At 37.0% G+C, this 25147-nt stretch overlaps 1 long non-coding RNA gene across 2 annotated transcripts in view; it reads right to left on the minus strand.

Annotated features, from left to right (window-relative positions):
* The window catches only part of LOC143161880 (uncharacterized), a 304778-nt gene that overhangs the window by 158897 nt on the left and 120734 nt on the right, over positions 1-25147 (minus strand). For both annotated transcript variants that reach the window (XR_012995610.1, XR_012995609.1), the window contains exon 3: positions 4605-4666. This is a non-coding gene — a long non-coding RNA (uncharacterized LOC143161880). The remainder of the gene's footprint in view (positions 1-4604; positions 4667-25147) is intronic.

A 25147-nucleotide genomic window follows, 5' to 3' on the forward strand; every position in this document is an offset into this window, starting at 1 on the left:
TGAAAGGAAAACTGTTCTGACGTTTTATGTCTTAAGTACCATTTGAAGACTTAAGATGCATAAAAGGCAAAAGGATGTGAGGGAAAAGAAAATTAAAATGTATTTCTTCTATTATGTAACACTGTGGCTCTTCCTCCTTGCCACTATTTCACTCATACGTTAGAAGTGCAATAAAAAGGTGCTGTATGAAACCCCGCATAAATTTTCTCTGATTATGCCATCAACTTTTCAAAGGGTTAACAGGAAAAGCTGCTCGTTGTGCCCCCTCCTGGCTGCAGCTCCACTGCAGCCTCTAACCAAGGGCAAGGGCGGCACAAAGCATCGCCTGCCCTCTCTTTGTTGAGCATCACTATTTTAAATGCACTCACAATAACATGAAACCAAATTATTTTCAGGCCAAATATTAGGATCTTCAAGGTTTCAAAAGGAATGCATTAAAATGAAGATAACTGGAACTTTTCATTGAAAGATCTACAAAAGTTAGAAAAATTTAAAAGGACACTGTTTTCTCTTGAATCGTATTACTAGTTAGATTCAATGCCAGATACATTGTTAAGTCTGTCCTAACTCTACCTCATACCTACAAAAGAAAAGAAAAAAGCTTCCTTTATTATTAATAAAACCAGGGTTTGGAAGCATGATCTAAGGTGGACATCTAAGCGTCCCTAGATGGTAGTGTAATTCTAACATCATATGTAATTTGGAGGGTAATGGCTTAAGGCCAATTAGAATTACATTGTACTTTTTCGTAATGATTGTAAGCTTGATATTTGAGATATGATAGTTGCATATGAATATGTCAACTTTACATGCATAGCTTGTGTTTCAATCTTTATCCTTTAAATAGATGAGGTAAATCTAAATCAAAGACAGAATATTTTATGACCACTTTGAGCATGAATATCTTATCTCTTATCATATAGATAACAAGAACTTGAAAGTTCACCAGAAAGTCAGAAACAAGGTAAGTATTCCTTTACTACTGGGAAGTGAATACCCAGTATCCAGAATCTGAGACAGAAGCAAGCTGCAGGACTCAGGAAAAGAAAAGAACAGCGTGTAAAGTAGAATCACAAGAGGCTGTGAAAGGGAAGAGAGTTGTGTACACCGTGATATGGAATTTAGGAATTAATATCTTATTTTTTTCCCCAAGATCCACAAAAGAAGACCTAGTTCAACCTGTGTTATCCAAAGGACCTAAGTTCAACCTAGTGTGTTTGATCCAAATTATTTAATTTGCAACTCTAACTAGAATTTTATTCTGAGATTTTTCCTAGTACTAAAGTCTAGATCTAAAGGTAGAGCAATCTTGCTAACTGTTTGGTTTTAACAATAAGGAATACATACATACCTTCAAATTTGACATCAGATGTAATTGCTACAATGTCTGAGCACCTTGTCTTCATGGGTAGTATTAGAAAATGTTTAACTTTGAACCTTCCTGATGACCAAAATTTGTCTTCCCCTCACCCCAAGAAGCACCAGGGAAACAAGTACTAGCCCTCCACTAAGAGTAGGAGGAAAAAACCCAATCTTTCCATACCAAAAGAGAGTCTGCCTCAGTTCTAGCTACCAAGAAGCATAAAGTATTCAGAATTGCAGCCTTATAAACAAAGTATTAAGAAAAACTCCTTATAAAAAAATACCTAAAGCTGCTTGACTAATGCATCCATTGCAAAAATATAATTTCTGTAATGTTATACTTGGCACATTGAAGGATGGCCACTATCTCACCGGTCTTGATCATTCACGATTAACAGAAACCAGATATACAACTCAGCTAATCAAGATTCACTTTTTTTCTACAGCATGACAAGAAATAAGGCTGAAGAGGATACAGTTACTTTGCTTCAGGATAAAGCACTTGAAGTTTTATGAATAATGATATTTTTTATGTTTTATGATAAAACCTTTTTTTTGCCAACTTGAACTGAAAAACTTTTTCACCCAGTGACCTCATGTCTCAACATTTTTTCATATTGTCATGTTAATCTAGACAAGGAACAGCAATGAACATATCCTTTTGACAGAAACCCTATCACACCCGCTCAGTCTCATGGACTCTGAACTCATTGATTTGTCCCCACTTACACTCTGTATTACAGACGGGGGTCTACATTTTGTGATGGAGTGAGTTAAGGATCCTCTCCTGCTTCAGCATCCCAGGTGCTAGAGTTGATCCTACTAACCATCACTCTGGTATATAGGATGCCTGAGCAGGCAAAAAGCTCTGGTGCGGCACAGCAGCAGAGGAATATCAGCTTCCCAGTAGAGACCTTTTCTCCAAGAAGTCACTTGAGAGTGCGGCTCCCTGGATGTACCTACACACCACAGCTGTGCATGGCAAGGAGACCCAGCAAACCCAATATATGCACGCTTCACATATACAAACTTAGCACCACTTTCCACTGATACGAAGCTATGTGGTTTTTGTTACAGCAGCTTTAGCTGGGCAATTCTTGACTGATCTGATATCAGTGGGTTTTTTTCCTTATTGTTATTATATTTCTTTTAATATCAGTAATGCTGGACAGAACTGAAATAAAGATGACTCACATACAGCTCTAACCCTGCCCACTGTGTCTTTACAGGCAGATCCTTGCCTCCACGTCTGGTTCCAGCAGCCTCAGGGACTTTGATTTACAAGAAACTTTGCCCAGTCCCCAGGAAATTCTTCCTTCTGTTGCCTTGAAGGCATCGCTGAATGCTGAGTGCTCCTCTCTGCCACCATACAGCCGCTGTGTGAGCTGCAGGCTTTCAGTTCTACAATGGACATCTCTGCCGTCCCCTCCTGCAAACTTTGATATCTCCTACTCCTTGAGCAGGGCCTGTAGCTCACAAGGGAAAGTGTTGCCCCCCATCCCTCCCACAGCACTCACCTCAGCCCATCCTCTGAAGGCATATCACAAAATTACAAAGAGAAGCAAAACTTTCAACAATCACTGTCACCTTCATACTTCAATTCATTCAATAGAAAAAGTGATCTTCTACAGAAAAAAACAATCTGCTAAATGTTTTAAATTCATATTTTTTCAACATATTTGGATTTTCCACCTTAAGAAAATTTTCTTTTTTTAAAACAGTATGGCTACATTTAATTCTGAAAAAGCATTAAATGTCCAAGCTGATATACAACTTTTATTACAACCACTAAGTGAAAAATAACTTATTTGCTCTGCTCTATTCCAAACCATAACACCAATTGATTGAGGTATGGGAAAAGAAGGAAACTGTAAAAAGCACACAAAAAAATACACAAGTACTATTTGTTCCTTCAATCTATTAGTTGAGGATGCAATTCTAAACTGAAATCACACACTTCCCCATTGGAAAGCCATTCTCCCCCCCCAAGCATTTCACTGAAAGTTTGGCATTAAAAAGAAATTAAAACCAATAGAGCTTATGGGGGCAGGCGATGACTTGTGTTCAATGAGTCTTGGTTTTAAAAAATGAAAGAGTTTCAGAAAGAGCAAATAGCAGCACTTTATCTTCATTTAACTGCTAACAGGACAGCGTTCATTCCCGACAGAAGGCTGAGGAAACTGAGGCCTGGATTCACTGATTCACCAAACTCTGCTCATCACAGGCCTTTGTGGAAAGAGATGGTTTTATGATCCCAGTTTGCAGTTCCCATTTCTGGCAACGGCTGAGAGCAGTTCGGTTCCTTCCCTCCCTGGTACCCCACAGTTCAGAGTAGCCTCATGATGACTCCTTATCCATGGTCCTAACACAAAATCCACCAAGTGCAACTCAAACCTTGCTGTTTATTTCAGTAGGTACTTGAACTCACACCTGTAGCAGCAAAACATCAGAAAGAAGACCAGAATCTTTTCCTCTGGTTAATTTTCTATATGAAATAATGCAAAAGGGTTGAATATAATGCCACTGCCACCAATTTTATATCGTCTCTTAATTCCCCTCTCAAATTTCAGAAAATCACTCTTGAGCCCCAAGCATTGCATAGGGTTACAGAAGGTCTAAGCGTCTGCATATCATCTTGCGTGTCCCTTCAAGTAAAATGAATCTGCAATTGGATTTGCCTTTTTTATTTTTACGTAGCTTGTTTGGACATTACCAGCATTCTGCCTAATTTATAAATACAAAGCCAAAATGCCCACAAAAATAGTGTCTGCTCATATGTACTGAGACAATGTTTGATGTGTTTCCACTCCAGAGCAGAAAAAAATTGATTTTCAAAAACCTTATTTGTGCTGATGAGTGGTCAGTGCAACTCCAGGCCAATGCAGAAATATTTGCAAAACTTATTTACAAGAGGAAATGCTTTTGGTTATCACTGCTCTGAAGTTTTCATAAGAAAAGTCTATGGACAGATACTCTCCAGTGTTACCAGCTTTTGCTCAAGGACAGTGCTGAAAAAATGACATGTAGAGACTAATTTTTTTTTTTTTTTTTTTTTTTTTAGGGTAAACAATCACACACACAGAGTAGCTTAACCATCTACTCCTCCACTAGGTGGATATGGATTTCCAATAAAAACCTAAGAAAATGTTAGTAGCACTTTCCTGGGTTTGTAATTGAAGGTAATGCAATAAATTGACCTGGAGCATGAATATTTTTCTTTAGAAAAACCCAAACAAACTCACTTTGTGTTGCCAGTGCTGACTCATCCAGTTGACTTGGCATATTCTCCATATCAGCTGCATACCTTTTTAAAAATAAACAAAACAAAAATTAACGGACAGTCTTCTAGTCAGTGACTGGTTATATACACTGCCTCATAGCAATAACAACTTGTACTTGTTTCATGTCTTTCACAGAAAGATCTCAAAGCAACAGATTACAATTACACCTCGTCCTTCCTAAGAAGCAGAGAAATTGGAACAGCAGATGCTCAGCACCCTTGAGAAAAAAAAACCTCTTTGCAGGTTACTTACAGAAAGCAGGGATAAAAACAGAAGGTTTGACCCTCTCTTTCCTTTTCTAACACTATAGCTATGGAGCCTTCTGATGAAGGAAGAAGGAATGTTCACATTTCTCACAAATTTAGGATTTCTTCAGATAATAGAGTTAGTTGGGAAAATCTTATTTCTTAACCCTTACATTATGGATAATTAATTCTTCTTTTCCTCCTCCCTAATTTTCCATCAGCACCACCCATTTAGTAACAGATAATTCTGTGCCTTTCTTCTTTTGACTACCATTGCTGCAATGCTGAAGAGAATGAGTGAGGGGAGGAGTAAAGTAGAAAGTCGGGAATGAAAAGGGAGGGTTTGCATGGGGGGAGAAAAAGATGAAGAACAAGCAGAGGTCAAAGCAAAGAAGAAAGAAAACAGGAGAAAAATAAAAGAATAAGAAAGCAAGAGAAGCAGAGAAGAGGCTTACGTACTTCTGGGAGACTTGGAAATGTTCTGGAGAGATGACTCATGCGTCCCTTAATCTTTCTGTTTATACATCACACCACCTATCCTTCACACCACCTACCTCCAGCAAGCTGAAGGAGCTTTAGGATGGGAGTATTTTGCCTCAAGGACTTTTATTTATATCCCTGTGTCTAGACAGGACAAAAAAAACACTGTACAAGATCTAGCACAGCTGAGCTCCAGTCATAATTTCAGATCTCTGGATACAGCAAAGTACAAACAAATAATGTTTGTTTATGTTTCCATTTTATTACAAACATCTAACAAAAATATGAGCACAGCCGTACAGTGCAGCTCTATTGCAGGAGGAGTTTGAACTCTCTGGGTGAAAGAGGACCAGCGACATTTGTAAGAGAGCAGCGGCCAAGAGCTCTGCTCCTATTCAACTCCTCCGTGGAGTCTTTCAGTCCCAGATACGGCCTGGGCCACTCTTCTCTGGTAGAAATTACTGTGGGCACTCTGCAAAAATTATTATTTTTTTTTTAGATCAAATGAGGTAAAGAGGGATGGATTTGTGCTCAGACAAGAGGGCTAAAACATTCTTTTCTGACTGAAGAATTAAGGAAAATATTACAAGAGCGTCATGCAATTTTCAGCCTTACTTATGCAAATTGACAAAAATCCCATCCGGTCGGCAGCTATACATCAGTTTATTCTAATTAAAAATCTAATCTTTAGTGCCTGATCTGATGGCTGTTGGCCATCTTGTGAAGTTGCACACCTCTGAAAACCAGGCAATGAATATCTCATATCAGGCTTGCAAGATCAATGGACATTAAAACAACCCCTTTGTTATTCAGCTCTGATAAAGTGGAGATAACACTAGATGGTACGAATCAAGGATTGTATGCTCATGAAATAACAACATGTTGTACTGATGCCTTCATTCCTGGCAGCTTGGGCTACGTGTGTCTATGCTCTGTTCCAGTACAGCCATTCTTCTGCTAGCTTTATCCCTTAGAGATCTGTCTAAAAAAACCTCACTGTGGACAGAGAATATTTCTATAATACTGGATTGATCATTCTGTTCTGGTCTTAAAGTGGCATATACAATTAGGGGTTTTGGAACTCTTCCTCAAAGAGGTTCAAAATTGTATGTTACTGACATACGTTTTTGTTTTGTACATGCTCTGCACCAGTCTCATTGACCCATTTGTAATAGACTACCATATATGTTGAAAGCTATTTAGCATGGAACTTGGCATGTCCAAAAATCAAAGTCCCAAGCCTCTGAAGAACAGTGCCAGGCTCCCAGGTGGAGATGTTCATAGGTCACACCTTCCAGGGATCAGCATGGAATTCATAATGATCAGTAACCCCTATATGCATATAATTGTTTTAAAAAGGAAATTTAAAAGCCCTCACATTTTAGATGGACCACTGATTCTGTTCAAAGTTCAGAACTTAATGTTTTGGGGTATTATATAGGTCTAGCAGATCTATATACATATAGATTAAAATGTTTATGTAACTAAACTAAAGAGGTAAGATGACTCTACCATACCTCTCTTCAATTTTCCAGAATGCTCTATCCAGCTTCACAGTTCTAGCCTCAAGTTTTGACTTAACAACAAGCTCCTTTATAGCTGTCAAGTTTTATGTTGTTCAATGTAAGGTATTTCTTGTCAGCAAAAAACAGTCTATCCTTGAACTACCAAGGAAATTTATGTCATGTAGCATGATCCTGGGCCATTTTTCTTGTGACCCCTGAACAGTGCAACCTTTTGTTTCAACATCTTTGATCAAATAGCTGTTTTCTCTGCTCACTCTTTCCAGCTGCTAGGAACCAGCAGCAACAACACAATCTCCTCACCCTATGTGGCCAGGAGGAATAAATACAGGTTTAAAAATCCTGTCAGTCTGCCTTGCTTCAGTACATTACCTGGACAACTCCCTATCCGCAAAACTCAACAAACACATAATTAAGTCTCTGCATATCAGACCTGAGCTTCTAATGTCTCATTCAAAGTATACTGTAAACCAAATAACAAAACCACAAAATAAATATAATGAAACTAAAGGAATACCTAACCATTTTTTTTTTGTTTCCAAAACTCTTCCGAGTCCAAATCTATGCTTGAACAATCAAAAGACTTACTTTTAAAAGCAAGTCAACAAATAGCTTTCTTTTACTGTTTCAGATACAAAGTTATCTGTAAAAAAAACCCCAAAACCACAGCACTTAACAAATAAAAGTCATACTTGTAGGCTTTTTTTTTCTTGGAAAAGGGGAATTAAACTATTAAAGGACACCTTGTTAAGTAATTATATAGCAACATCACTGTGCAATTAAATAGCCATCAGTCCCTGCAGCTGAGAAATTTCAGGTAATTATTCAAAGATAATTTAATAGGAGAATTACTGTATTCAAGAAAGCATTAGCTAGTAATCTACCTCAATTAAAGCAGCCAATTAATTTCAGCACCTTGATAATAGTTGCCTTTTGCAAAACTATCCTCCCCTACACACACACAAATCCTAAATTTCAAAATAATAATACAAAAAGTGAATTTGGTGCATTTTAGCTTCCATAAATAACAATTCACTCCCAGAGATTTTAGGATGCTTTTATTGTACATTATGTTATCAGTACGTATTACTCTTACTGTTTTAGTGTTCAAGTTCAGTTTTACCATGGCTACATATGTACCCATATGTTTGTAAGATGAGTTAGAATAATGAGGGGTATGGAGGAAATCTGTATAAAAGGAATAAATATTTGTCTGTTTATACCAAAACAGAACACAAAAAGCCACATAATAACTGAAAAATTGTCTCATTGTGACGATACGTCTTCAGGGAATTATGGGACTCTCACAGTGTATTGCTTGGCTGTGCTACTGTACATACACTGGAGACAGAAGTAATTAATCACTCACAGTTGCAAACAGTGTTGATTGTAACAGATTTTGTGCAGAAACAAAAAACTGCATATGCCACACAGAAGTTAGTTACACAGCAAAATATTTTCTCAAGGTCAGTACACACTGGAAGTTCTTTGCTACAATGGTGAATATCAACAACTTTTACAACTTGCAACTTCATACTTGTGAGTTTGGGCTCCTTGAACTGAGATATCAACAAAAACACCGGACACAAGGAGGACACATGGATAATTTTCAGAAAGACACAAAAGGCAATTTGGCATCCAGCACTTATACAGATTTAGTGGTTGCTGAGGTCCTAAATTCCTCACACTTCTTTAAAAATCAAAATATGTAACAATCAAGAAATAGTTCCTTTTTAAAAAATATCCTGTCATGCAGATGTTCACTGATTTAATTACCATTTTCTGCCTCAACCAGAGCTGTATTATGTTTTCTTTCATTTCCTCTTTAATTTGTCTTTAAATAGAAAATAAATGATGGTTGTAAATAAAAGAACATCTAAGTGATTCAGATTTTCATATATTCCTCGTATATACTGGGGGTTCTCTTCCCTCTTCCTTAAACCATGGCAGTGTGTTGATGGTAGACTGAGTAAGTGTCCTTTTATCTAAGCCTTGAAAATATGCATAAACAAACACAAAACCCAATCTTGGCAAGACTGAATCCTGATTTGTTAAAGAAAAATACAGAACTGTATAGATGTTAAGTGAATTTATCCACTCTCTTTCACAGGATGAAGCAAAACATAGATGTAAAAACCTCCAAATTCCAGATCTGGAATAATCCTAATGTCTCTGAGCTGTTGATCACTAACAGAAATCTGTGATAAACATATACAGTAGGGCTTTTGTTGAAATCAGTCCGCATTGTGATTTGAGCTGTTACTTGTTAAATAGCTGAAAGTCACATAAAATCTTTTAGACTGGGAGCCCTGCCCAGAGTCTGTTTTGTTTCAGTTTTTATGTCAACAGGTTTCCTATGTTTCCCTCATCAGTGGTGAATAAGTTTCCATTTAATTCAAGAGTACTCAGCGTTACCTGATCCATTAGCACCGTCCCAGAATTTAGAGAGATACTCAAGATTTCCTTGCCCATTGTGCAACTATTTTTAGCCCATCATAAATCCTAATATTTTTCTATGAAATAATCATTACAAAAAATTAACTGAGCTACTTCAAATGGTGCCAAAATTTCTTCAAACTCATGACAGGTTTGAACATGTTTAATATATCCCTAAACTTTTACTTGTAATAATCAGATCTCAGCTTTTTGTTATCTCTGAGTATCCTTTTTGTTTAAGGCAATAGAGAAAGAAAAAAAAAAACAAACCACAAACAGATCACTATATATCTCTATCTCAAAATCTGTCTATCACTCTCCACACTGATATTCAAGAAGGTACTTCAACACATATCTGTCTTAAATCACATTGATTAAAATGGGATTAATCATATATCTAAAGCCAGACTCATCCTTAAGTGTCTTGCCTTATAAGAAAACAAAGATAGGCATTTCACTGACCAGTGGTTTTCTCACCTCCTCATCTAGTGACAGATAGAAGAGCATGTATTAGACAGCACTGGTGCAGGCTCTTAAGCCTTTGCAGGTGGTTGTGATCCCTGCGATGGAAAAATCTAATTTTTCTTCACTGTTGTGAAGAGGAATGAGAAAGAATATAGCATCACAGAGATTAGGCAAGAGCCCTAAAAAGCTCCCAATGCAGTCTGTAGTAGTGATGAGCTGAACAGCAGGTATTTGGGGACTCCTGCTCCCCTTTTTCTCTTTCTCATACAACATACAATGATATTTCATACCAAGCCGAACAAATAAACACAAAACCTACTATATATTGATAGGATTAGAATCAGAACTTATCAGGAAGCTGTATTGTAAATTATATAACCAGAATAAGTAATTTACAATATTTACCACTGAGAGCTACAATTCTCTTGGCATCCAGAGTCAAATTATATGTGTATTAATCCCCCAATCACAAATTTACTCTCTGAACAATATAATCCAAGTGATTAGAGAAAGTGGAGATTCATCCAAAATAACCACAAGATACCTGAAGGATTTAATTTGCTCCATCACAGTGCCACTTGCTGTTCTAATTATCATTTCATCTGGAGTTACCTGTAATTTTCTTTTAGTGCCAAAAAAATTGTACATTTTGTTTTCTTAACATTTAGTAGGAGTCTGCTATTAATCAGTCATTTTTCAACATTTAGAAAATTTTTCTAGGGATTTAGTACACACTTTATTAATGGACCATCCATAGCAGCATTATCTGCATAAAACAGTCAGTGATTGATTAATAAAATATTAAATAATTTTAGTCTTAATAGGGCTCCCCTAAGACGATTCATCATCATCAGTCAACAGGCCAAATTCACAGACCCAATTAAGCACCCTCATAAATTGGGATCACTGAGATTCTTCTTTAGGACTGTATATTATTTTACTACCTGTTTTGCATGAGGAGAGAGAGAAAGATCAGCTGAACCGTATGTACACTGAGGTTTGTGACTGTTCGTGTTCAGCAAATTTGGTTTAGCTAGGATTCAACACCTGGCATCTGTTTTCTGCAACTACTTTTAGAAGGCAAGCAAAATGACACGTTCACCTTAGTATGACAGAAAGCAAAGGTAAGAAATTTAATCAAATTAAAAACAGCAATACCAACAATCACTCTGGTTTTCAAGTAGAAAACAACTCTTACAGCTACAAGCTCAAAGGTTGAGACGCATCCTCTAAAACATCCCACCTTTGCCTAAAAACCCCAACGGGAAACTTTCCCCTTCCTTCAAGTTGGCAGTTGGAGAGACTGGCAGAGGGGGCCACAAGTGGTTCACAACAGGACAGCACATGCCCCCATCACGTAAGAGCATGTCCTGGGTCCTTCTGCACAAGTAGCATTTTCAGCAGTAAGGACTTCACACAGGATCCTTTTTAAGCCACGATCATTCATCCACGTGCAAACCACTGACTTAATCTACCATTTCACACCACCAGTAAGCAAATCCCTGTACATTGGATTTCTATTACAGTCAAGAGTCAGGGCTTGGCACAAGTGAGCTGACTAAGATCAACCACAGGACAAAGAGCCCAGCAGACAAAGGACTAACATCCTTGATGCAAAAGAAGGAAGAAGGAAGGGTTTAAAAAACCCAGCAGCTCTGCGAGAGGAAAAGATAAGTATTGGTTCTGACCCACATTCTCTGTTGTGAGTCAGATAAAAGGTATCTGACTTTGTATCCTCTCCGAGGGTAAGCAGAAGGTTTAGGTGTCCTGCATAAAACCAGGACAGACCTGCAGCGTTGTTTCCCCCAAAACCTTTCAGCAATTCTCCCACTTGAGATCTCCCCACTCTCTAACAGGAAGGAGTATTCCCCACATCAGTGCCTAGGAATATGAAAAAAAAAAAAAGGCAGAGAGCATAAAGAAAACATCAAAATAGCAAAAAGCAATTGTTCAGTGAGTACCATGTAAGAGGCAGGGTGCAAGCACAGCAAACTGAAAATTACTTGCAGAAATTATTCACAGAATTGTTTCAATAGATTTAAGAAACTCATAGGCTGCTTGCAATTAAAGGTGCATAAAAGTGAGTAAATTAGCTACTATCAACACTATCATCTTTACTGAAAAAGTTTAAATTAGCTCTCAAACATTTTCCAAACTGTAATTTGAAGAGCTGAGTATGTTTAGTATTAGAAAACAGCCTTCCTTCATAACCAAAAGAATAATAGTCCATACAGACAGGTATTGTCTTAAACTATAAGTCTTCATGGCAGCAGTCATCTATATGTGATCATGAACCCTTTTGCCCTGAGTGCCTCATATCCCCCCCTTTAGAAAAAAAAAATCTAAACTTCTTTTTCAGGAAATAAGATTATTAGAAGACATTTAAAGGTGAGGAAAGAAGAACTATTTTAGGTAAAATGTGGTTAGTTACAGAGACTTTAACAATTACAAATAGGGAAAAGAAGTTCAGTTTAACTTTCTCACTGAAGCAGGGTGATGCAGGTAGCCCACCATCACTACGGCTGTGACTGGGAGATGGTTCCCTACTAACTCCATAGAAGACAATGCCACCTAATTCAGTTCCAAAACCTAAATTCTACAGAGGGAAAGTATACATTTTTAAAGATCTTACCTGAATACTGATTCATCTCAGAATGATGGGGGGGTTTTATTGCAACAACTGTTGTGAATCTAAGCACTACTGAACACAAAACAAACACCTCTGCCTCCCCACTGTCAGTCAGGCACACTAAAATGAGTAGCATAAACACTCCCATTACAGGAAACATATTTTTGTATATATACATTATTGTTATTGTCACTATGAAAAGTTAGTCATACAATAAGAAAATCAAATCCACTACATTCATTAACCACAGAATTATAAAATGAGTAAAATTCAACTTAAAACAATAACTCTAGGAAAAATTGTGATTAGTTGACAGTCTTCATCTATTATCAAATAAATAGTATCTTACAGTGAAACAGAAATGGGACATCTTGGAATACTATTTTTAAGAAACATCGAACAGAAATGAACAACAGAAAATGCTTTGCCAAGTTATCAAAAACACTTAAATTAAAAAAGCCCTATAAAATCTAATCCTGACATCAGTAGGTTACAACTTTGCATGTCCCCAGGGCACTAAAATAATACTCTTTAGAACAGCAGGTGGACTATTTTAGACTTCAGCTTTCTAGTTCTAACAAGGCTTTTTAAATTTTCCCCCACCCCTAGGAATTAAGGATGCTAATCACAATCTCCAAATGTGCATTGCTGGGTTGTAAAAATATTAGACCACAAACTGACATGGCAGCAATGTATTATGCTGCTATGAAGGAGTCCTAAATAGGAGGAAAACTGGAGATTCCAGGCTTGCCATCACAAAGGTCAACATAATTGGCCACATACAGCAAAATCAACCCCCATGTCTTCCCCCAGCCAAGCTGACTGCCAAGGAAACCCTGTCTTCCTACTGGGATAAATGAAGTCTAAAGTAGGAGGAGCAGGAGGTTTGGAAATTTTAGATGTAAAAATGAAAGGAACCCTAAAGATGCAATCAAAATTTATCCTTAAAGATATCTTGTGATGGGTTAATGCCATTTGGTCTTAATATTTTTTTTAATTATGAATTATTCCAAATGTTTGATGAGATGATATTTTTCAGTATCGATGCCTAAATTTTAATGCATTAGTGAGTAAAACATTTAATAATTTTACTATGTATTTCAGTAAATACTTATTTTCCTCTTTAAATATAGACTCTCCATATTAATAATACAGAGATCAAATGTATTTAAATAATCCTTATCCACTTAATCAGACGCTAGCTCCACATGTTGGTTCCACATAGCTTGTGTAGGGTGCTGCATATGCTGTGGCTAACTTCTTCCACACAGAAGAAACTCTTATCACACCAGGATCTCAGCTTAAAATTAGCCCTATTAAATTTAAGATTTTGTGACATCCCATCCTTACTCAGGGTCTTCACAGAAGAAATCAGCTTTATTTTGATTAAGAGATTATTTGGCAACGACGTAATATCACCTGTAATTCCAAGAAAATGGACCTCATGGTCCAACAAATCCCTTACAATTCTGTATTGCTCAAGTTCTTAATTATTCTTTCCAACGTAGCTAGCTATACAGATTAGTCAAAAAAAAAGGTTTTAAAACCCTCACCATTTCTAGATTTATTAAAAAAAAAAAGTCAAGCTAAAACACCTGAAGGGCAAAAGAAAAACGTAGTATAAAAATGCCTTTCCTATCAGACCAATTTCAGCAAAATCAAAATTTCACTTAATATACTTTCTAGTGCATTCCAAGTACTACCATTGTACATTAATTGTAAACATGGTGTAGCTAAAAGCATAGCTGTAATATCAACTTTCTGGTGAACTACTTCATTGGAGGTAACAAAGTAAGGAAAGCACTAAAACTTCTATGGAAGAGACATTTGCTGACAGGTTTCTGCATTAAAATGAATTCCTTAAAAATGGATTGGATAATTAGACTGTTTGCTAGAGCAAAATGAACCAGAAAGTTATTAAAGGGTATATACATGCATATACATATATACATTCTCTCTACGTACATTTGTATATCCCCATCCTAATACAAAAGTACATCTTTTCCACAAAAATACAATAATCAGCCTTCTGAGAACTACTGTCAACTAACCAAGCCCTGTGCTGCATGACTATATTGTACAACATCCCAAGCCAGCTATTTGTGTTTATTGTTGTGAAATAAAAGCTTATACTAACAGCGTATACATTAAATGACAGCTCATTGACTAATACACAACTGCACAAATAAATAGATTAATTTTAATAATAAATTAATATGCTCATGGTAATTTCAGTTCTCACTTGTTTGGTATTCTAAGCACTGTACACATACTGGAAGATTGATGGAATCAGACATACTATGACCGAGCAGGTCATCCGTAGTCCTTCAAGAATCCTTTCTGCAGAGTTCCCAAGAAGCATGCTTTGCTGCAGCTCTGGGACAAGATGTGGTCAGGTACAAACTATCTCAGGTTGCAGAGGACCAGTCTCTGACCACGTTGGACAGGGACCAAAGCACATACAACTCTGTCACCGCAAATGTCATGGCTCGGCTTGGGCATGCATGAGTGTACTAAATAATAATGGGACTATTTATGCTTTTCAGAGTATTATGACTTCAACACATCAATGCGCTTCAGCATATGCCTGGCTTTAATAAGTGAGAAAGCAGCCCTATTGAATTCAATAAGGCTATTTTCATGTTTTAAGTTAGGCATATACTTAACTTGCACAATCACGACTTTTTCACCAAATATAGTTTAAAGATTAAAAATAATTGTTTATCTTTACTTTCCATTCCTCATAAAGGGCCAAATCCTGTAGCAGTGATTACATCCCTCATGTCTGTGAATTTCAGTATGAGATGGATATTTGCAGTGCTTTACTGAGGGCAGCCCATAAAATAACTTAGATTTTCTTCAGACAGTTTTGCAGAAACACAGTACCAAACTACCACTACTCTTTACAATATAATAGACACATATATGTGTTATATTACAATATACTGTATAAAATATAGCCAAAATACCCAAAATATAAGCCAATAGGAAAGCCAGTTGCTGGGCTGTACTTTCTAACTGGGCTTTAGACTTGTTTCAACACCAGTTAATTGAAGGTAAGCATTTAGGGTATAATGAGATTGTGTTCTCTTGCTGTTGCAGTTTAACCCCAGCCGGCAACTAAGCACCACACAGCCACTCACTCACTCCCCCATCCCCGGTGGGATGGAGGAAAGAATTGGAAGGGTAAAAGTGAGAAAACTTGTGGGTTGAGAGGAAAACAGTTTAATAATTAAAAAAAGAGAAATAATAATAATAATAATAATAATAATAATAATAATAATAATAATAATAATAATAATAATAATAATAATAAATTGTAAGGAAAAGAGGGGGGAAAAAACCCCAAAACAAAGAGAGAGAAAAATAAAACCCAAAAAAACCAAGTGATGCAAATGAAAACAATTGCTCACTACCAACTGACTGAGCAGCAGTTCGCGAACCCCCCCGCCAACCTCCCCCCTAGTTCTATTGCTGAGCATGACGTCATATGATATGGAATATCCCTTTGGTCAGTTGGGGTCAGCTGTCCTGGCTGTGCCCCCTCCCAGCTTCTTGTGCACCCCCAGCCTACTCCCTGGTGGGGTGGGGTGAGCAGCAGAAGAGGCCTTGACCCTGTGTAAGCACTGCTCAGCAGTAACTAAAACCTCCCTGTGTTATCAACACTGTTTTCAGCACAAATCCAAAACATAGCCCCATACTCGCTACTATAAAGAAAATTAACTCTACCCCAGCCAAAACCAGCACACTTGCCTAATGCAGTCTCCAAGTTAGAAGTCGCAGTTACAAGTTTCAACTGAAAAACATTTAGCATGAAAGGTTCACTAATCCTTGATAACTACATCTCATGATTTTTCTGTGGATTCTTTATGAGTCTGCAGAGACTATTTAGAATGGAGAAAAGAAACATGCAGTGACAAAACCCGTAACAAGCATAAAACATCTTTCACATAACAAACTGGGACAAAAGATTAAATGAAGACTAAGAAAGTTGATTATCAAACACAACCTTACCATTGAAAAACCATGTACCATGACTTCTTTAGAACAGAGGATGGATATCTGCAACTTGTCCAAAAATAATGAATTTGAAGCAAAACAGTGAAGACTAGTCTTGGATTTTCTTTTGAGTCATCTTAGGTCACATAAGCAGAGTTTGCTTAACTGAGGCCAAAATTCTTACTGTCTGTTATTTGTCTCAATGGCAACAAGAGATCCAGCTATACTATGAACTGAATATCTGAGAAACAAATTTCTTCTTAAAACTGCTATATCTGAGTAAATGAATCCTCTAACAAAGACAAAACTCATACTTGTTTTGATTGCCTACAGGCTAACACAAAAAGAAAGTTTAATTCTACTCAACATATAGGTTCATCTCAGAGATAAGGCTTTGGCATGTAGCAGAGAGATTTAAAAAAAAATTTAAAAAAATTACAGATCCAGTTGTACTGCAAATATTTTGACCTTGCCACTGCATAGACCACCAGATCCCAGGTTCATCAATACGCCCCCCTGAAGTCTCATGTCCCATGACTTTGAAATCAAAGACAAATGCCAATACTCTCCTTAGAACACTTAGTAAAGCAGCAGTCGAGAAAATAACCATCCTGAAAGGGAAAATCCATAAATGATGTCTCCAGAAGATGAAGGGACAAGGATCTCGTTATGCAGCTGGATATGAAGTGCTGTCAGTAGTAACTACATCTACGAATACCAGTGGCAAAGCTCTATCCCAGCTCTGCCTTAGGCAGATACACGAGGAATGAGAAAACATCCTACGGAGCTTATTTTCTCCCACAGCACATTCAAACAGGGGCAGAGAAAGATCTCTGATAAATTAAGTCTTGCATTAATTATGAAGAAGATTGGTCACTTGATGTAAGAACATGGTCAATTCCCCAACCCCAATGGTGCAATGCAGCTGCCAGCAGGGAAACACAGTGACATATAAGATGCCATTTAAACAGGCAATGAGGGGCTTTTAGCATGTTGCTTAAGGCTTGCTTTAACCACAGCACTCCTGTTGGCATAAAAGCCCTGGACCAGCCATCCAGATGACAACTCCCTTTCTGCACACCTTCGGAGAGTTATCTGTTTGCAAAAACCTCGCCTATGCCAAATAGGTTGAAGGAAACACGTTGCACAGAAAGACTATGAAAAGTAGGGAGGGAGAGGAAACAAGGAAAGCAATGGAATAAAAACAAGATCCCCGCACATCTTATATTCTGAAGAAATAATGTCTCTTCCAAATTACATGGACTTGTTTCCATTTTCATATTTTTTATTGGGGTTTTTTTGGAAGCTACAGAAAATGAGCATAAGAGACAAAAAAGTACTTCGCCCTGCAGGAATACAAAAATTGTAAAAGCACAGGCAGCACTACAGAGGAGCAGTGCCATTCACTCACAAAGAATTTTGTGCATGTAGATGGCTGATTAATTGCTGGCCTGCCTAGACGAAGCTGCAACGAGCCAGATACTGTCAGCATGCCATCTGTTACCATGGAAATGCACAATGTTCCTGTTTCTGACAAACCCTTGAATACTGGATAGATTGTGCCATATGTAAATAAGGCAAATTAGTTTTCCTATATCTTCCAGACAAGGTTAGACTAAAAGAAAATATATCTGTTTAAACATACTGTAACCTCCAAGATGTGAACTGGGTAAACCTTCCTTCTGTTTTCATAAAAATCTCATTCAATTTGTTGTTAGAACTGAAACAGTGTGGACTAGCATTAAGAAGCATAAAATTAATTCCCAACCAGCAATGTTTACAAAAGCGATACTTAAAAATATGCATATTCTGTATGCGTACTACATCCACCATGACTGTTATATTTTTATTTTCAATTTTTTTTGTCTTTCTCCCCAATTGTAGCAATGTTATTGAAACAATATATAGAAATAAACAGGGAACTTCCTCATTTGTACAGTGAGATTTGGTGTAGTTTGGATCATTTAACCAGAATGCTGTTTTTTCTAAGAGATGTTATAAGATTTTAAACATGGAAAAATTTATTTATTCACTTGAATAGTGTTACATTGATAGCTGAGGCACATTAGTTTAGCTCCACTGAAGTCAGAGGTGCTGTAGCAGTTTACATGTGCTAAGGATCTAGTGTTAAGAGTTTTACAAGCTAGGGCTTAATTAGTTACTCCAAAAATTGTATTATCATGTCCTGAAAAATAAGAGTAAGAGATTTAGCACTTAAGATTTTGATTAATTTTGTGATTTTACACCTGTATATTAAACTAAAAGCAAAGAGTTTAACAGCAAGATGTGTGTTCACCACGCTCATTGAGAACACAGCGCATTGTATTTTGGGTGGCTATGAGCATTAGAACATATTGTATTACTAGGATACATTCTCTTTGAACATGACCACTTTGCGAGGCACACCTGACGCAATGTGGCTTTATACCAAGACACATCTATTCCTAGAAGTATCAGGTTAGTATAAGTATAATCCCTGGAGTATAAAGCTGATGGAATTAATTAATACCATACATTCTCCCTCTTGCCAGTTAGGAGTGTAAAGTGAGTTGATAAAAAGGAGCATGTCCACACCATCCCTCCAGGATACTTATTCCTTGGGATAGATTAGAGCCCTTCTGAACCGTGAAATAAGTGCAAGTTAAAGATGTTTTAAGACAGTGAACAAGCACACAGTGGTTGTAAGACAGAAGTAGTGCCACGGTGTGCTTTAAGGCACTTTTCATTTTATGGACTTATGCTATTACTCAGACTTTCTGTTTTCACTATACACCTTTATGGGGTAACGTGACATTCTGATATACTGTAGATGACTGTCTAAAATAGGATATGAGAATGACATAGGTCCCACAACTTGTAACTCGCTGCATTGTAAATGCAGGCTTTATGGGTTCTTAACCTGTATTCCTCATCCCCTCCACCCCTCACTCCCAAATTCTTTTTGTGGTTTTCAGCACAGAGATTGATGTACGGTATAATGATAGCTGAGCAACGTTAACAGGCAGCTGTATATCAATGTTTCCCTGATGTGAGAATTAATCAGTAACTCCAGTAACAATAAGGTTATCATGTTCATGGTAAATGCATTGTGTATTTTAATATATTCTTTAATACGGTCCTTTTGTTGATGTGTAACTTCGCAGTGCTATGAAATAGTACTTCTAAAAACCAAGCAACTACCTATCAATCTCCAATATAAATTTGTTCAAAACATAATAATCAACTTTTTGAACAAACACACATGATTCCACACAGTTTCACAGGACTTTAGAATCCCTAACTGTCCAGAACTTCATCAGAGCAACATTTGTTAAATCAGAGTTAATTCTACAAAAGAGAAAAGGTCTACATAAAACATACTTTAGAACTTAACAAGCCCCATTTTTGCAGAATAAAATTAAGATTAATCACTCTTCACAACAGCAGTTGTGGGATCTGTGCCAGTTGATTCTCTTGACTTTGGCTTCTTCCCATAGCAGCATGTGCTGCAGTGTCTTAGAGTTCTGCTCTTCTCCTCAGCCCTGGGTGTTTTGAATGCAAGAACATATAGAGGATGTGACACTCATCAACTTAAATCGTGCTGCCTACCCAAGTACAAGAATGAAATTAAGAATTTGAAGAAGGGAAGATTGATAGTGAGTGTAAACATGTAGAATCCATTTTGAAAAAAAATGTAGCTATAGGTAAATAACTTCCATCCCTTCTTTGAACAGCTTCTAAGCAGTCCTACTTATGAAAGAGTGTGAAAGCATTCTGTGATAGTTTCTCATCTAAACCAGCTGACAATGGCATGCTATTTAATCAGCAAGCAGGGCACTGCTTTGCCAAATTGAGCAGCTGAATGGTGTACTATGTGCTAGTGTTTTGTGAACGTGAGAGTGGAGCTCAAAACTTTGAGAAAATGCTATAATAAGAATGAGACTAGATGACACCATGTAAGTCACCTTTGCCCTGTGGAATATGAATTGGTCCTGAAACAGAAGAGAAATATTAGTTTACAATTCTCCTCTATATATAGTCCAACCAGCTTCACTGTGATCTAATTATTATTTGCAAGACATAAGAAAACTGACTTTCAAAATTCTGACCTTATTTAAATAATTAGGGTAAGATTTTGCAGTACTTGTCCCATGAAAATTTGCTTTGTTTAATGTGAATGAAGTCTGGAAATCACAGCCAGAAAACTGATCTAGGTAAAAGTCAGTTATAAACTTGTACAATTATTTAGCATTTAGCTTTTGAGGATTCATCAAACATAGGTTGCCAGAATTTATCCTGACGTGTTACATTTCTCCTGAATTAACAAGTCTTCCTGGTCAATTATATCAGGTGAATTAAGCAAAAGGGCTGGATGAAAATCTAATATTTCTGCTGAGCCAGCAATGGACAGACAGCTTGGGAGAGTATAATCGGCATACCTCTGATCAGCCAATTCTCACTCATCCTCCTGATGCTCTACCGGTCCTTTCCACAGAAGCACATTTAAAACCAAATTCAGGGAATGGACCTTATTCCCCACAAACATCCCTAGTTGCAGGAGGTTTGGATCTCACCTCTGAGTAAAGAAAAGGTCCTAATAAGACAAGAGCATTAAATTTTCAAATAGTTTCTCAGTGAGACTAAATAAGGCCATGAAACACCAGAAGTCAACTTTCTCTCTTGTGAGTATAATATTTTAGGTTCCATCTAATAATGTCTGCTGGAATAAAGTTGAATGCCTGTCAATATTGCTCCTGGATATCCCCTGCATATAAAGCATCTGATTCACCTCCCTCATGCTGTTTGATTTGCAGCACTTTCTCTCTGCCGTTTGCTAATGAATATCTAAAGACAATCAACACTTTTTACATGCAGATTTTACAGCATAACATGCGAGTATGAAGTGTCACCTCCTTTGACAAAACTATAGTAAAACTCAAGAGGAGATAAAATGAGAGAAAGTCTCTGATAAGTTCTCGGAGATTGTCCCACTAGAAGAACCAAAAAATGTTTTGGAACAGATTCAGAAATGCTGTTGATCCCACAGCACCAGTGGAAGAGAAAGACAACTTGCATCAAAGCCCAGGGTGCTGCAATGCTACACCTGTGTCCCCTGATGTCATCTTTATTCCAGCTGTTTGATAGCTTCCTCTAACAGCAACCTTTGTTGTTTTTTTTTTTTTTTTTTCCCTAACATGCCCATGTCTCCCCTCTCTTCAGATAGATAACCTGTGTCTATAGAAGAGGCTGGTATGACAATCAGTGGCATCGAAGGGAATCCAAGCAGCATTTGTAGGATTTAACGTGGACTGGTGCAAAATTTTAACATGGCTTCTGCACAGTGTGGTGAAGAGTAAGAGAAATTATTTTCATTTCAAGATATCACTTCATTTTTTGTCATGTCTTAATACAGATCCCATGCACAATGCTGGCATACTGAGATTATTTTTGTAGTCTTGTTACAGAGAGAACACGGGGGACACCAGGCAAGTTTTATTGCCAAAAGATAAGATAAATCAATAGAGTATTTGTTTTCAAGGACTCCAGTTTTCCCCAGCTGTTTATTCCAGGATGCATTTTTCTATTCCATTTATCTTGTTTCTCAGTCATTGGTTACCCTTGAGATTCAAGGTGAGGGATTCCACTTCGGAGACTTCAATGCAGTCACTTTTTCATTATCTTCCAATTCTTTGCTAGGGATAAGTTCAGTTCATGATTTCCGATATTCCCTTATTTATCTGCAAGTCTCTGTGCTCTTTCTGATGATTTCTACAAATCCATGAATGTAATCTAGCACATTTTTGTACCAGATCAAGACAACTAAAATGAATACACAATATACACACACAAATATATATTCTTATTTCTGTACTGCTCTCTGGAAAGGACAGTGATGAGCATGTGGCAAACTGCTTGGATAGATCTGCTTGGTCAGAATATCTACCCAACAGAATTAAGACTGCTCTATCATTCTTTGGTGTAATCAGCTAAATGCAAGGCGAAGCAGAATGAGAAACTATAAAAATATGCTTGTGTGAGGAATGACACATGAGGCTATAAAGATATGTACCTTTGGCTCATCTTAACAATGCCTTTAGTTTTGTATCTGCTGCATGATTGTATCTAAAATGTAAAATCTAAAATCCTAAAAATGCTTAAATGAAATGTAAATGCTGATCCTCAGTAAGTCATCATTGTCATTTTCATGTTAACAAAGTGATGTAGATTCACATCTGCTGAGATTTAACACTTTAACATACCAAGGGCAGATATAACATCAAAAAAATCCAACACCCCCCAAATATTTTGTAAGTTATTTTCAGTGATAGATTGACAACAACATTAATAGAACTTTACAAGTCAGACTCTTACATTCATTACTCTGTCTGAATTATTCCCCACAGAAGCATTGTCACAAGACTGCATACACATGCTCTCATAAGAACATAATCCAAGTTACTTTTTATTTTCTGATCTTTTGTTAAAGTATTCAGGCTTTTTAATAAGTAAAGCATCTGACAGTACCTGTAAACACTACTATTAACCAAACAGCTGTAAATATCCATAAATGCCACAAAATGTAGTTACTGCTGTTTCTATTTATTCAGGAAATTTTCATTTTAAGCCTCAAAAATAAATGTGTTCAATCAATACTAGGGGTCCAACAGAGAGAAAAAAGCAAGAAAACTCCAAGGCACAGGTTTAAATCCATCTTTGTGTCTTTCTGCCTGGAACAATAAATAACATTACTTCTAGCAACAGAGTGACATGAAACTTTGTCTCAATTTGCCTTAGGTAAGATCCAAAAACATCTCCTAGAATCTAATAAATTTTTTTTTTAATTCATCTGAAAATGAGAAGCAGAGAAAATTGATATAATTTAAGTCAATTAAGCAGTCATCTCCTTAAAAGGCACTTTTACCTTTAGCTAACAGTACTTTACAATTGACAGTGTTATCTATACTGTGTTCTTGATAACGGTCATAGGGAGCCCTGATACATCAAGGTGTATAGCTGATTAAATTTATTATATTCACCTGGTCAGTCAAGTAAAACAATATTGATTATGGAATAAACTTTGCATCGGGACTCCCAATTTTATCCCAGCTCTGTTACTGACCTCCAGTATGATTTTGGCAAATCACCTTCTCTGTTCTCCCACTCTTTTATTTGACTGCCTATTGAGAGTATAAATTCTTTGGGGGTGGGGGCATCTCTTCGGTTTTTATACAATGGGTAGCATAATCAGGCTCCAACCACAGTTTAGACATCAGTATTTCTGTAATAAAAACAGCTAAAGACTACAAATAATTTCTGCAGATCTTTCTGGACTTTTAACCCTCCCAGCATCTCTCTGCAGTTTGTAAGAGTACCTGAAGTTCTGCTCTGTTTTTGATAGCTTCTTACCTTTTCCCTCCCCTCCCCCCCACTCCCTCCAACAACTTCACCATTTTGCTGGTATCAAGAATGAACACTAATACATTTGCAGGGAGATTTAAGGTTGGAAGTGAACCATTTACTCAAACTGATAAGCTGCTAACCACTCAGTTTTATCGGTAGCCATGAACTCTCAGGATGACTAACTGCTTGTTGCAATGAACAGGGAGCACATAGACCATCTATTTAAATTCAGAACTTTAAAAAGATATGCATGTTCTGTGTTCACTCTTTTCTACTTCACTTTTTGGTGTATTAGCATGGGATAAAACATAATAGATAAAAACAGAAATATATAAAAAAGTTACAAGAATGAAAACCAGTTCACTTTGAAAAATATGCAACAGATAAATTAAAACAAGGTTCCCCAAATAGTTAGGTGTGGCACAAAGACTTTTTTTCTAAATTACAGGGTTTCTTGAAATCTGTATACATTCCCATCACACCTGCCTACCATTGCAGTAGCATTGCCCACATCTTGAAATCCTCAAATTACACAGCAAATATGCAGCTAAAATACCCAAATGACAAATCCTCCAAGCCACGTAGCTAAGAAGTAAGGGTAAATAATTTCAAAATCTAGGAGCTATTAACCCAAAGATCTCTCTTTTACTTTCCATAATCCCATAACATTCGGGGAAAAGAAACATTAGTAAATCTTGCAAGTTTTTCAGTCTCTTTAAATTTGTTGTGAGTTTGATGAACCTAGCTCAGTGCCTGTGTTTCCTATTGTATGCTAACAGATAACCATTTTTGTTATGAGCTTTATGCTGGAAAATGGACTATGACATCTATTAGCCAGCTATATCTTCAGCTCAGATGTGATGATCAATTATTGGATAGCAAAATCCATGGTGACGGTTTGCTAACTGATTAGACAGCATGAAAACTAGTTCTATTATTGCCACCTCTTATAGCCTGTAAAATGATATATAGAACACTTTAATGGAAGATTTTAATAAACTGCTTACTATATGCAATGTTGCGCTGAACAGAAATTTTAGTTCAGTGCTCAAGAAAAGGGATAATATAAGTTGTATCATATGTGACACATTCATGCTACAAATGTCTTATACAGAATTCAGAGGCTGCCTTGGGTAAGGCTGGTTCTATTAGGAAAAGAGGTGCATAAGGAGAATTATCCTTAAGGGTCTGACCCATCTTCCTGCCAAAATGATAATCCTCAAAAAACCTGAGATCCCACTGAAGAACGGGTCTCCAGCTGGGACCAAAGATCACATCTGGGCTCAGTAAAACTCTCAGGGAAGCAGGGTGGAAAAAAAGCAGCACCTTTTTATGAGAGACTGAAAG

The sequence above is a fragment of the Aptenodytes patagonicus genome, chromosome 6 (assembly GCF_965638725.1).
Source record: "Aptenodytes patagonicus chromosome 6, bAptPat1.pri.cur, whole genome shotgun sequence".
Taxonomy (NCBI): Eukaryota; Metazoa; Chordata; class Aves; order Sphenisciformes; family Spheniscidae; genus Aptenodytes; species Aptenodytes patagonicus.